At 43.3% G+C, this 14,497-nt stretch overlaps 1 protein-coding gene across 1 annotated transcript in view; it reads left to right on the forward strand.

Annotated features, from left to right (window-relative positions):
- The window catches only part of LOC149463035 (monocarboxylate transporter 2-like), a 69,690-nt gene that overhangs the window by 976 nt on the left and 54,217 nt on the right, over positions 1-14,497 (forward strand). The gene's annotated exons all lie outside the window — the stretch shown is intronic.

Consider the following 14,497-nt stretch of genomic DNA (forward strand, 5'->3'; position numbering starts at 1 on the left):
AATGGTGATTTATCTGATATATACTTTTCAAGGAATTGTATGTTTAGAGGGAGGTGCACTGTAGTTCATGGTTTCTTACTATGGACACAAGTCACATATACTTCATTATGCTGCGTAAATTGACGGCGCTATCAGGGGCGGACTGACAACTCATGGGGCCCCCCGGCAATAGGGGATCATGGGGCCCCTGTGTCCTTGCCCAAACTCAAAAAAGCCTATGAAAAAGGTACCAGGGGCATCTCATGGGGCCCCCTACTGACCCCGGGCCCTCGAGCAGTGCCCTAGTTTCCAAATGGTCAGTCCGCCCCTGCCCCGGGTCATATCCCGCTAATTAATTAATTATTGCTAAGAATCTCCAAATGGGATGGATGGTGGCAGAGTAATGGATATATGTTCCCCATCCTATCTGGTTAAATTCTCCTCCGTATGGACCATATAGTGAGGATCCAGAAAGAGAGAAGCCCCATAGTGTAAACCCATTTATTGATCATTTGATTCTGTTGTGCAGAATCTCTCTCACTTTATTGAGAACCGTGAGTCTGTCTGCCGCGGTTGTTGATGGGACTTGTAGTTGTTCCATTCACAGATCCTTGTGAATGGATCTGTGAATGGGTGATGCAGTTCTATGATTGGAGCCACACAGACCTGCACCAAATTAAAAAATATACAAAATGCTGCAGGTTGAAGAGCAGAGGTGGTTGGAGGATAGTGGACTATAGAATGGCACAATGTTTATTTATTTCAGGTACTTATATACCGTATTTTTCGCTCCATAAGACACACCTAGGTTTTAGAGGCGAAAAACAAGAAAAAAAAATATTCTGAACCAATGGACTGCAGACATAGTAGAGGGAATGACCAGAGACTGCGGATGTACTATAGGAGATGACCAGAGACTGCAGACATAGTACAGGAGATGACCAGAGACTGCGGACACAGTACAGGAGATGACCAGAGACTGCGGACAAAGTACAGGAGATGGCCAGAGACTGCGGACACAGTACAGGAGATGACCAGAGACTGTGGACACAGTACAGGAGATGACCAGAGACTGCGGACACAGTACAGGAGATGACCAGAGACTGCGGACACAGTACAGGGGATGACCAGAGATTGCAGACACAGTACAGGAGATGACCAGAAACTGCGGACACAGTACAGGGGATGACCAGAGACTGCGGACACAGTACAGGAGATGACCAGAGACTGCGGACATAGTACAGGAGATGACCAGAGACTGCGGACACAGTACAGGAGATGACCAGAGACTGCGGACACAGTACAGGAGATGACCAGAGACTGCGGACACAGTACAGGGATGGTCAGAGACTGCAGACAAACTAGAGGAGACAGTCAGAGACTGCGGACACAGTACAGGAGATGACCAGACTGCGGACACAGTACAGGAGATGACCAGAGACTGCAGACACAGTACAGGAGATGATCAGAGACTGCAGACAGTAAAGGAGATGACCAGAGACTGCAGACACAGTACAGGAGATGACCAGAGACTGCAGACAGTAAAGGAGATGACCAGAGACTGCTGACCTTTGGGGAGGGAGGGGGAGCGGGTACCTGAATTTGACAGGTACCCGCTCCCACTTCTGCGGCGCTGTCTTTCCCTCTTCTAACCGCGCCGGCTTCTGTGACAACCGGGTGCCCACTGCGCATGCGCGAGAAGCGCTGCGCTTTGTGAATGGCCCTGCGCCTTCTGGGACCTGTCATGTGTCCCAGAAAACACTGGACCATTCACAAAGCGCAGCGCATGCGCAGTGGGCACCCGGCTGTCAGAGAAGCCAGCGCGGGAAGACTGTGCAGCGCTGGAGCGAGGAACAGGTAAGGCCCTGCAGGAGAGAAGAGCTGAGCGGCCGGCCCGGTATTCTGACATGGTGGTGGCAGAAATACCGGACCGGCCGCTTTATATTCGCTCCATAAGACGCACTGACGTTTTCCCCCTTTTTATGGAGGGAAAAAGTGTGTCTTATGGAGCAAAAAATACGGTCGCTCTGTCAATGTACACAGTGCTTTACATTCAATTGTATCTGAGAGAACAGGAATGTGAATGAAACTAGTAATGCATTCGTCTTGCAGGTTTCCTTGTTCCATGGATTTCACTATTGTGGAATTTATACAGAGATTAGAAAACGAGCCCACAGAACCCGCATGTTTTGTACAACTTTGCAAAGACATTCAATCTGTGTTGATGTACAAAAGGCAGGATGAGAGGTCATCCAACCAACTCCCTGGCAGGACTCAGCCCTTCCAGATCTGATTGGAAATTATTTATTTCAAGTACTTATATAGCGTATCAGTTTACGCAGCACTTTACATATACAGGCGTACCTCGGTTTATGAACGCCTCGGTTAATGTAATTTTCGGTTTACAAATGAAGATCCATTGAAAATAATGCCTCGGTTTATGAATTTTTTTCGCAATACAAAGCAAGTTTCCCCAGGATGTATTGCGCCTGGGAGGTTTATAGCGCCGACCCCGTGCCTTTAAAGTGCACTTTATAAAGAGATTTGAACAGATAAGACTCTTTATTTAACTTTTTGCTGACCTCCGGAACAGATTAATTGGTTTTCAATGCATTTACAAGTTTTTTTTGCAATATGAAGCAAGTTTCCCCCGGATGCATTGCGCCTGGGAGGTTTATAGCGCCAGCCCCGTGCCTTTAAAGTGCACTTTATAAAGAGTTTTGAACAGATAAGACTTTTTTTTTTACTTTTTTCTGACCTCCGGAATTGATTCATTGGTTTTCAATGCATTTACAAGTTTTTTTTGCAATATGAAGCAAGTTTCCCCAGGATGAATTGCTCCTGGGAGGTTTATAGTGTCAGCCCCGTGCATGCTGGAGTCTGTGGGTAGCACGTGGCGTCGAGTGTGGAGGTGTTGGAGTGGTTTTGGAGCCATTCTGGAAATTTTTTATCATGTCCCTGTACAGTATTTATGCCTTTGAAGTGCACTTTATAAAGAGTTTTGAACAGATAAAATACTTTTTTTTTTTACTTTTTTCTGACCTCTGGAATGGATTAATTGGTTTTCCATGCTCTCCTATGGGAAACCTTGTTTCAGTTTATGAATTTTTCGCAGCACGAAACATCCCGGAGAATGTATTAAATTTGTAAACCAAGGTACGCCTGTATATTGTACATTCACATCAGTCCCTAACCCTCAAGGAGCGTACAATCTAAGGTCCCTAACTCACATTCATACATATGTAGTATTTGTACAGGTGTACCTCTTGCATCCACGAGCTTGGCTGGGAGCAGTGGGAGCCATTGGCTTCTGCTGCTGTCAATCAAATCCAGTGAAAATAGGGGGGGGCATGCTATGTGTGTTAATAGATACACACAGCCCATTTTGGGATTGAGCCTGCAGGACACTCAGAAGAGGAGAAGCCAAGAGTGCTGGCGGAAGACCCCAGAAGAGGAGATTTGGGGCCACTCTGTGCAATACACAGAGCAGTTAAATATAACATGTTTGTTTTAGTTAAAAAAAAAATTAGCCTCCCTGGCAGTATTCCCAAGTGTAGCTTGGGGTAAAGTTTTTGTACCAAAAGCGGTAACCCTGAGCTACACTCGGGCTTACCATGCGGCGCTGCATAGGGATTCCCTGCAGAGATTACCTTGTCCTTCGCTCCCGCGATGTGTCCCCTGCAGCATCCCCGGCCATCTCCTCCGGCTGATGCCGGCATCCGGCTTCTGTGTTCCGGTCCCTGTGACGTCGGGACGTACGGGTGCCGCCGGCGGTGGGAAATTTGAAAATTTAAAAAAAATGTCATTTTTTTCAAAACGAATTTTACATAGTAAAACATTGCTGTTTCAAACCATTTCACATACATTTTGTCCCGAGTGCTATGTCCTGTCCCCTGCCTGCATTTTTACTGTTCTTTCTGCCTGGAAACTGAGAAACGTCCATGGCGTCCAAAAAGCGTCCCTTTAGATCAAAAGTGGTTTTAGACCGGCTAGAGAACAGCGATAGTAAATCAGAACCACTTGCAGAATTGAGAAATAATGATTTGTGGGGAAATTCATCATCAGACACTGAAAACGATTTTGCAACTTTGCTCAGTGATGTGCGAACTTGGCGCTATATTTCAAATTTCAGTGTTTTTGGTTTGATTATATTATTGAATTAAATGTATTATTATTATATTATTATTTTTTATGATTATTTATTATATTATAATTTATGATTTTGTGTTTCAAATTTTATCATACCGGGGATGTTTACTAGACTCTTGTTCGGACAGATTTCAGTGAGTTATTCCTAAAAATTACAGCCTACAATAAAAAAACGACATATTTCCATGCAAAATAATGGTACCGCTTTCAGCACCAAAAATCTGAAATAATCAGACCGCCAGGGAGGTTAACTTTACAATCCCTGTAATCGGAATTGGTCCAACCCTCATTTAAAGTGCATTTAAAAACAAAACATTTTTTAAAATTTTGAATAGAGTGAACCCCAATCAGTTTCTTTTGATGTCTGTGGCTAGGGTTGCCACCTCATTTCTTTAAAACGGAACACATATGAATTACACAGCTTTTGTGGCTGATTAAGGTGGCAATGAAACTCATTTAGAGCCTTATCGGCATTAAATTATCCTCAGAACCTGTGTTATTAATCTGTGTTCGGGTTTAAAGGGATGATGTGGCAACCCAATCTGTGGCGCCTTTTACCATTATCACCAAAAGTGAAATTCAAAAAATCCCAAATTTTTTGTTTTCTTTAGAATAGTAATAGAGGGGAAATCTTCCAATGGGGACACTAGTTCTGGTGACAACCATGGGTTCCTTCACTTTGGAAGGATTTCCTTTCACGTCCTATTTTGGCTATGGGACAGGAAGTGAAGGGACGTCTCTCCAATGGGACACAGATGGCAAATATTAAACAGCGCTTAAAACTTTCCCTTATGCCATCAAAGAAAAAAGACAGAGGGCTTTCCTTTTTTAAACATAGCAAACAATACAATGCAATTTCGTTATATTCGTTATACATATAACATCAGAACATAACTGTAAGGCTGAGATCACACCATGCGTGTTGTAAGCGCGTTGCCCCCATGCGTCTGCTAACGCTTGCCTTTTTGTGCATACCAAACCACATGGTGCCGCAGCATCATACAGTGTAGTGCAATGTGATTTTGGAAAAGGGTTGGGGACTTCTTTTTTGCATTTCTCGCATATAGGGTAGCCCATTGAAATGGATGGGGTGCCCTACATGGGGTGTGCTGGAACACAGGGAAAATGCATGAAAAAATATGTACACCATCACACCTGTACCAAACCTTAATTGCTTCCCGACCGTCCTATAGCAGAAATACTGCGACAGGGCGGCACGGGTGTGCAAAATCACATATATATTTTGCGGCCGCAGCTGTCAATCACCAGGTCCCAGCTGGTGATAACTCTTCGGTGCCCGGTGATTACCGAGGATCACCGACAGGGAGAACTGTTTTGTTTACTATCAGTTCTCCTCCCTGTCAGCTCAGGCACACTGCTTTGGATGACTGTGCACAGCACAGCCAACCAAAGCAGTGTGCTTACTTTAAAGCACACAGACATAGTAAAACACACCCTGCACACAGTTAAACCTTTGATTACCCCTCATGTTAACCCTGTCCTGCCAAGTGCCATTAGTACAGTGTCAGTGCTCTTTTGTATTGGTGTCACTGGAGATGTCAGTGACACCAAGTCAGTTCCCCCCAATGTCAGAACTGTTACTAGTAAACATTAAAAAAAATAAAAAATAAATCCAGGTATATATACCGCCATTTGTAAACACTATAACTTTAAACGTAAACTAATTAATTAACACGTATTGGGATTTTATTTTAGCAAAGACATGGAGCAGAATACATTTTGGCCTAAATTTATGACAAAATTTGATTTTTTTAAATTTTATTTACTGGATATGTTTAATAGCAAAAAGTCAAACATATTGTTTTTTTTCTCAAAATTGTCAAACATTTTTTTTTTATAGTGCAAAAAATAAAAACCGCACAGGCGATCAAATACCACCGAAAGAAAGCTCAATTTGTGGGGAAAAAAGGATGTAAATTTCATTTGGGTGCAGCGTTGTATGACCGCGCAATTTTCAGTTAAAGTAACACAGCGCCGTAATGCAAAAAAATGGCCTAGTCAGGAAGGGGGGTAAATCCTCAGGAGGGCAAGTGGTTAAAGCAAGCCTGTGCAGTGCTCAGAACAAAGCAAGAGATGCACTTTAAAGCTGAAACCTGGGGGAAATTTTAAAATGAAACCTTGTGGGGACTCCGACCCCCCGCCCCTCCACTGCAAAGGTTAAATGCTTGTCTTTCTATTAGGGTCACCATGCAGGTTACAATACGACTGTTACATCTTTGTAGAAAACAGGGGTGGACTGACCATTCGAGCACTCAGGCACTGCCCGAGGGCCTGGGGTCAGTAGGGGGCCCCATGAAATGCATGCAAAAAGAGGGGAGTTGTGAAAAGAGATTCACAAAGAAAGCGGCTACATTATGAACAGAATGTGATACTCAGAAAAATTTCCAAAAATTATGCTTTATTACACATACAAATTTGACATATGGGCAATCGCCGTGGTTTACCATCACCTCAGTATGAGACAATACACACAGACCTAAAACCATATAAGGCTACGTTCACACTAGCCTTGTGTGCAGGCGGCAGAGAGGCGTTTGGGAAGCGTTTTTACCGCTTCCCAAACGCCTCTGCCAATTCTGCACATTACAGCACATGGTGCTGTTCTAACGGGAGCGTTTGCGTCGCGTCGCGGCAAAACGGACGCCTCTGGACGAGTCAGGAGGCTTTGAAGCCTACTATTCTTGTCTATGGTGCCGCTCCGCAAACGCCCGGCCGGCGTTTGCGGTGCGGTTGCGACGCGGTTGCGGGGCGTTTGCGGAGCGGTAACACCACTCAAACTGCATTATAGGCATTTGTGGGGCGTTATTAACGCTCGGCAAACGCCTAGCAACCGCCGCTAAACCGCGCATGCGGCGTTTGCGGAGCGTTTGCCGAGCGTTAAAAAACGCTCCGCAAACGCCGGACCAACGCTTGCCAAACGCTATAGGGGCGTTTGGCAAGCATTGGCAAAACAGCCTAGTGTGAACGAGCCCTAAAATGACACCAAGACCGGTCTGAATGCATGTGCAACAAGGACAATGACTACAAGAGTCTAAAGTCCCTGTAGCACTGGCGCATAGGTGAACACTTCCCAAAGGAGGTGTATGCAAAAATTATACCATAGGTATACCATAAAACGTGTTATAAATGTGTAGATAATGCTACTACCAGAATGGTTATATCCCAAACAGGGAGTTTCAAAAAATTATACTATGGATATAGGTATCACATGTATGCAATACAGCAAGCACAGTATGCGTCAAAAAGAAGGCATGCCTCTAGGCCCATATGAGACAAAACATAAATGTCATATAAATGATGCAGTACATTCCTATGCCGGCACAAGTGGTTGGGGCCCATTCATCTGTGATATTACCAGCTGTTTCCTAGGGCTCTTGAATAAGAATATGCCCCATTTTTTACCAGGATGGAAGGATAGATGCATAAAGCAGCGCACTGCTTGAAATGGTTTCTTCACCACTACATGTGGACTATACACCACTTTCTGTAAGAAAAACAAGACACATCCCAATAGATCTTCTGCCTGTTGAAATACATGTGGTATATCTTGTTTCCTATACAAAGCACCATGATGTCCCCATCCTGTAGTGAAACAAACAATATGTGGAAAGTCACTGAAAGAGCTTTCACTCAGAAGTGACGTATCTGACGTATGACGTCATACGTCAGATACGTCACTTCCGGTCATGCGCATTAGGTGGAACACACGCTGACCTACAAGGAGGAAGCCATTTTCACATGCCATGAGGCAAGCCTAGGCAGCACAGGCGCTGAGAAGAGGCTGGAACCCGCGGTATATCGGCGGATGTCAGCGGTGGTTCCTTGGCCTCCCTGGCCTTGTATGGCAGTACCTATGAAGGATATCCTTTCCTCTCCTATTATCCATTGCACAGGTGGTGAGTGGACTGTTGCAGGACACTAGATATATGGTCCTATGTGACCTATATGACCTATATATCCTATATAGAGTGAAAGCTCTTTCAGTGACTTTCCACATATTGTTTGTTTCACTACAGGATGGGGACATCAAGGGTGCTTTATATAGGAAACAAGATATACCACATGTATTTCAACAGGCAGAAGATCTATTGGGATGTGTCTTGTTTTTCTTACAGAAAGTGGTGTATAGTCCACATGTAGTGGTGAAGAAACCATTTCAAGCAGTGCGCTGCTTTATGCATCTATCCTTCCATCCTGGTAAAAAATGGGGCATATTCTTATTCAAGAGCCCTAGGAAACAGCTGGTAATATCACAGATGAATGGGCCCCAACCACTTGTGCCGGCATAGGAATGTACTGCATCATTTATATGACATTTATGTTTTGTCTCATATAGGCCTAGAGGCATGCCTTCTTTTTGACGCATACTGTACTTGCTGTATTGCATACATGTGATACCTATATCCATAGTATAATTTTTGAAACTCCCTGTTTGGTATATAACCATTCTGGTAGTAGCATTATCTACACATTTATAACACGTTTTATGGTATACCTATGGTATAATTTTTGCATACACCTCCTTTGGGAAGTGTTCACCTATGCGCCAGTGCTACAGGGACTTTAGACTCTTGTAGTCATTGTCCTTGTTGCACATGCATTCAGACCGGTCTTGGTGTCATTTTATATGGTTTTAGGTCTGTGTGTATTGTCTCATACTGAGGTGATGGTAAACCAGGGCGATTGCCCATATGTCAAATTTGTATGTGTAATAAAGCATAATTTTTGGAAATTTTTCTGAGTATCACATTCTGTTCATAATGTAGCCGCTTTCTTTGTGAATCTCTTTTCACAACCCCCCTCTTTTTGCATGCCTTTTTTGGCTACTGAATGGAGACCATTTACTGGGTGATACGGTAATTTATTCAACAACCTCTTAATAACTATCTTTAACAAAGGCCCCATGAAATGCCCCTGGTACCTTTTTTATAGGCTTTTTTGAGTTTGGGCAAGGACACAGGGGCCCCATGATCCCCTATTGCCTGGGGGCCCCATGAGTTGTCAGTCCGCCCCTGGAAGAAAATCAACTTTATGATGGCCATGCACAATTCGGTCTTATCCTTTTGCCTGTGTTCCAGTGGGGAGATTTCTCGCCACTTTCTGTCCCAGAGATGCAACAGGAAGTGAAAGAAAATCTAAAAGAAAATTAGATAGTTGATCTGATTGGAAGATTTCCCCTCACCGCTGGTAACAATTGTAACATGCTGGATTTCCCATCCTTCCAAATACAGAGACTAATGAATTTCCAGAGCTGGGAAACAGCAAAGAAAAAACATTTTCAGGCGTAATTTTTCCTACTCCATGCATACCTAAAAAAAAAATTTTTGCTAAACATGCTTTAAAACTGAACTCCAGGATAAGCAAATATTGATTCAGTACAATAGGCGTGTGTATTCTTCCATAAATCATGGTGTGCTTTGTGTATTTCTTCCAGATCTGTGCAATAATCCAGTGTGAGACTTTACCTCTGTGCAGGAGCTTCTTGTAAAGCTGGCCATACACTATACAATTTTCTGTCCAATGTCTGCCCAATTTCATTTAGATTTACCTTCAACTATGTAGTACAAGGGCCTCCCTAATTGGATACAATTGAAAGTGTTGTTTAAGTTTGACCTCCTATTATATGGTTTTTGGTAAATCTAAAGCACTTTTCTAAAGAAAATTGTATAGTGTATGGCCAGCCTAAGTCCTCATGCACACGGGCGTTTTGATAACGCTGGTAACATTAACTGGCTAAAGTCACGTTAAAAACGTGAGTTTTTCAGTTTTTTTAGCGTTTAGTGACGTTTTGCCATGATCAGCTGTGTTTTTGGACCAAAAAAAAAATTTGGGGGGGTCAAAAAGACCAAAAACACTGGTTTGCGGCATTTTACCGCATTTTGCTGCATTTTTCAGCGTTAGGCTCCATGTACACGGGACCAGGGGTGGACTGACCATTTGGAAACTCGGGCACTGCCCAAGGTCAGTAGGGGGCCCCATGAGATGCCCCTGGTACCTTTTTCATAGGCTTTTTTGAGTTTGGGCAAGGACACAGGGGCCCCATGATCCCCTATTGCCCGGGGGCCCCATGAGTTGTCAGTCCACCCCTGCACGGGACCCTTCTGAACAATGGAAACTGACTGCTGGAAAACGTAGGTCTGTTTAGCCGCGTTTGCATACCGCGTTTATGCGCATTTGCGTTTAGAAGCGTTTTTTAACGATGACCTCAGGAGATCTTCCAAGATGCCCAGAATGCACTGAAAAACAGTAAAAATTGAACTATTTCAGACATTTTGACAGAATTAGAGCAGAAGCAGAGAGAGCAGTATGTGTTGAGATTAGCTGTCTTTTTTTTTTGTGGTGTTTGGATGTGTTCCAGCTCATTTCTGTGCAGAACTTATTGCAGCAGTGTCTAACATATTTTCTTTCATGTAAACCTCAAAGTATGGTGTACCGGGTCCATTTGAGTACCGGGAAAACACTTTGCATGCATTTTTTCGTGATGAAAAAAGGCTCTGGACAGCATCTGGAAATGGAAGAGTTAAAAAATGTTTCCAAGCATTTATAAACGCGGTTAGCCACGTTTACAAGCGTTTGACGTTTGAAATGCTGATAAAATCTACCCCTGAACGAAAATTTGATGCGTTCAAAAAAAGAACTGTAAACTCAACTGCCTGTAAACGACTGTAAATGACATATTGTACATGGACACATAGGAAAACATTAGGGAGAGCTCAGGGGCTGCTGAAGAAAACGCAGAAAAGCTCCCAAACGTGTTTATCAGCTGCAGTGTACATGGAGCCTTAACCACTTGCCGTCCACCTGCTGTTTATAAACGGCAGGGCGGTGGCACTCCAGGGGCAGGTTGCTGTTTATAAACGGCACCCGCCATTTCTAGTTGTGCGCGCTCCCTGGGAGCGCGCAGCACCGCGATCCGGTGCCCACTGTGTCCTCCAGAAACACTGAAACACTGATTGTCGGACAGGATCCCGATCTTGTGATCTGATTGGCCAATCAGTGATCACATGCAAAGTAGTAAGCAAGATGTCACTTGTGACATCCTTGCTTACTACGTGTGAAATCTGTGAATGATCACAGAAGTCACATGGTAGAAGGCTATTCACAACAGCCTTGTAAAATGTGACAAGCTGTGACCAATCACAGCTCACTCAGTATTTCTCAATGGCTGCAGGAATGCAGACAGAGAGAAGGAGAAATGATTGCTTTTACACCCAATCACTGTAAAAAAAAAAAAAAAAAAAATCTTCATCACCCTCCACAAGTAGTACAGTATCACCATGGTGACACTGTACTGCTAGGGTGACAGTATGTAAAAAAACAAAAAAAAACCCATAAATAATATATAAAATATAAAATAAAAATTTTAAAAAAATGTTTAAAAATTATAATTTGTGGTTATAAACTAATTTGGCTTATTTTTTTTTTTACTAAAAAGATAACGGAATACATTTCAGCCAAGATTTATGATGAAAGATTATTTATTTGCAAAATGTTATAAGAAAAACACTTTTTTTCACAATTTTTGGACTTTTTCATTTACATAGCAAAAAAAATAAAAATCCCAGCGGTGAATAAATACCACCAAAATAAAGCTTTATCTGTCTCAAAAAAATGGTAAAAAATTAATATGGGTACAGTGTTGCATGACCGCGCAATTGTCATTCAAAGTGTGATAGCGCTGAAAGCTGAAAATTGCCCTGGACAGGAAGGGGGTAAAAGTGTCCGGACTGGAAGTGGTTAAAGCGTTTTTACAGCTTAAAAACTCCTCCAGAAACCCACTAGTTCTGGGTTTTTTTCCAGCCAAAAAACATTGATTACGGTCTATGTGTTCATGGACACATAGGATAACATGCTGGGGGGTTTAGCTGTAGAAAAAAACGTTAAAAGACAAAAACAGCCGCTGTAAAAACGTCCCGTGTGCATGGGGACTAATAAAGAGCGCTCACTGCTGCTCTCTCTCCTTGTGCAGGGTGACTGGTCTTGTCTCCGCCTCTTCTGTGCTTTTCTACAGGCACACTGTAGTGGGTGGAGACTGTTGGGCCCCTCCCTCAGCTCTTCTCTCTGAACAGACTATGTGCAGCACAGCGATGATGTCATTGCCATATTTACAAGGTAATATCTGGATCTACAAAGGCATTTGGTGCACACAAAAGAGGATTTATTGTATATCCTTTCTGTCTATTGAGGAACAGAGTTAAATACAAGTTTTTATGTCGAGAGTTCAGCTTTAACTAATGAAAATTATTTTTATCTGAGTTTTTTAGGTTTCATTGAAAGCTTTTATACTGAACATGTGACAGTCAGCAGTAATGTGGATCAGTGTGTAATGCAGGAGTGCAGGGTAGGCTAAGCTACAGTACGGTCACAGCGGATTAAACTCTGACATGACTCTGCACAATAAACCAAAGAGGCTCATGTAAACATAAATCTGTATTTATTTCCAGCCAGAGTTTTACAAGAGTCAGCTTTTATGGGGTAAATTATTGCTGGTAGGGAATAGGTATATTTTCCCCATCTTAGCCATTATATTTTGCCAAAATAGTTTTTCTTTTGATTTTAGATACAAGGGTGAAGGATTAGAACCCCTGTTGGGCTTTTACTGATGTGTGGGTCCTTTTTAACCACTTCAAATCTGGACACTTTCACCCCCTTCCTATCCAGGCCAATTTTCAGCTTTCAGCGCTATCACATTTTGAATGACAATTGCGCGGTCATGCAACACTCTACCCATATGAATTTTTTTTGCATTTTTTTTAGACAGATAAAATAAAACTTTATTTTGGTGGTATTTATTCACCACTGGGATTTTTGGTTTTTTTTGCTGTATAAATGAGAAAGTCCAAACATTTTGAAAAAAAAAGTGGTTTTCTTATAAAATTTTGCAAATAAATAGTCATCGCAGCCTGGCCTATCGCATGGCCGTAGGCACAGGACCTGGAAGGAAGACCGAGTAAAGATGGAAGTGCCGGGGGCTCTCCATATGGAACCCACTGCAGCGCTGGAAGGCACTGTTTGTCAGGTAAGTCTGCCATAATGTACTAATATGCCATGCATACTAGCACATTATGGCATAACACACCTGGGGGGCCCAGAATATAAATTTTACAGCAGAGTTTACTACCTCTTTAAAGAACTGATCGTAAAAGAGATCGATTAAATGATATTTTTTTTATTAGATTGTTTTTGATGGATCATATTTTCAATTGATACCTTATGTGTTGCATTGTTCGATATTGCAGTTAATGAAGAATCTCTTGTTTTCAATTGCTTGATACATGTATGGGCAGCAGGGCCAGATCTAATCTGAGGGCACAGTATAAAAGGTTAGGGGGAATAATGTCAACAGTGTGACAGAGATGCAGGAAACCAGTATTCCCTGTTCACTTCTGTACCAGGAGTCGCAGCCTGGAAATATCATCTGACAGGTAGGGTAGAGGCAGTGCAGAAGAGAACAGGGAACACTAGTACGTATCAGGCTGTCATTAGATTAGGATGCTTAAACCCAACTTGTGCCTCCTTATATCAAGTGTCCCTATCAGAGTCCCTCCCTGCATCAGGTGCCCCCGTCAGAGTGCCTATATACATATCAACTGTCTGCATCAAAGAGCGCCCCATTACATCAACCGTCCCATTAGAATGCCCCGTTACATCAACCGTCCCATTAGAACTCCCCGTTACATCAACCGTCCCATTAGAACGCCTCGTTACATCAACCGTCCCATTAGAGCGCCCATTTACGTCAACCGTCCCATTAGAACGCCCCTTTACGTCAACCGTCCCATTAGAATGCCCCGTTACATCAATTGTCCCATTAGAACGCCCCATTACGTCAACTGTCCCATTAGAGCGCCCTGTTACATCAACTGTCCCATTAAAATGCCTTGTTACATCAACTGTCCCATTAGAATTAGTTACCTATAATGCTACCACCTCCCCCTCACTCCCCCTCTCTGTTGGGGTCCCTCAAGGCTCCGTCCTCGGGCCCCTTCTCTTCTCCATCTACACCTCCTCCCTTGGCCAAGTCATACACTCTCACGACTTCAACTACCACCTATATGCCGACGACACACAAATCTATCTCTAAACCCCCCACCTCACCCCCTCGGTCTCCGCCCGAATCAAACACCTACTGAGCGACATATCTGACTGAATGTCGCTCCACTTCCTTAAACTGAACCTCTCCAAGACCAATTTTCTTGTCTTCCCCCCAGCCCGGACACCACCCCCCATTGACTTCTCCATCATGTCCAACAACGCCACTATCAAACCAGGCCAGAGTACTTGGTGTCATTCTGGACTCCAACCTATCCTTCCAGCCCCAAGTCCAATCTTTAATAAGCTTGTGCAG

The sequence above is a fragment of the Staurois parvus genome, unplaced genomic scaffold, assembly GCF_062004578.1.
Source record: "Staurois parvus isolate SC_StPar_1 unplaced genomic scaffold, SC_StPar_1.0 ptg000162l, whole genome shotgun sequence".
In the NCBI taxonomy this organism is placed as follows: Eukaryota; Metazoa; Chordata; class Amphibia; order Anura; family Ranidae; genus Staurois; species Staurois parvus.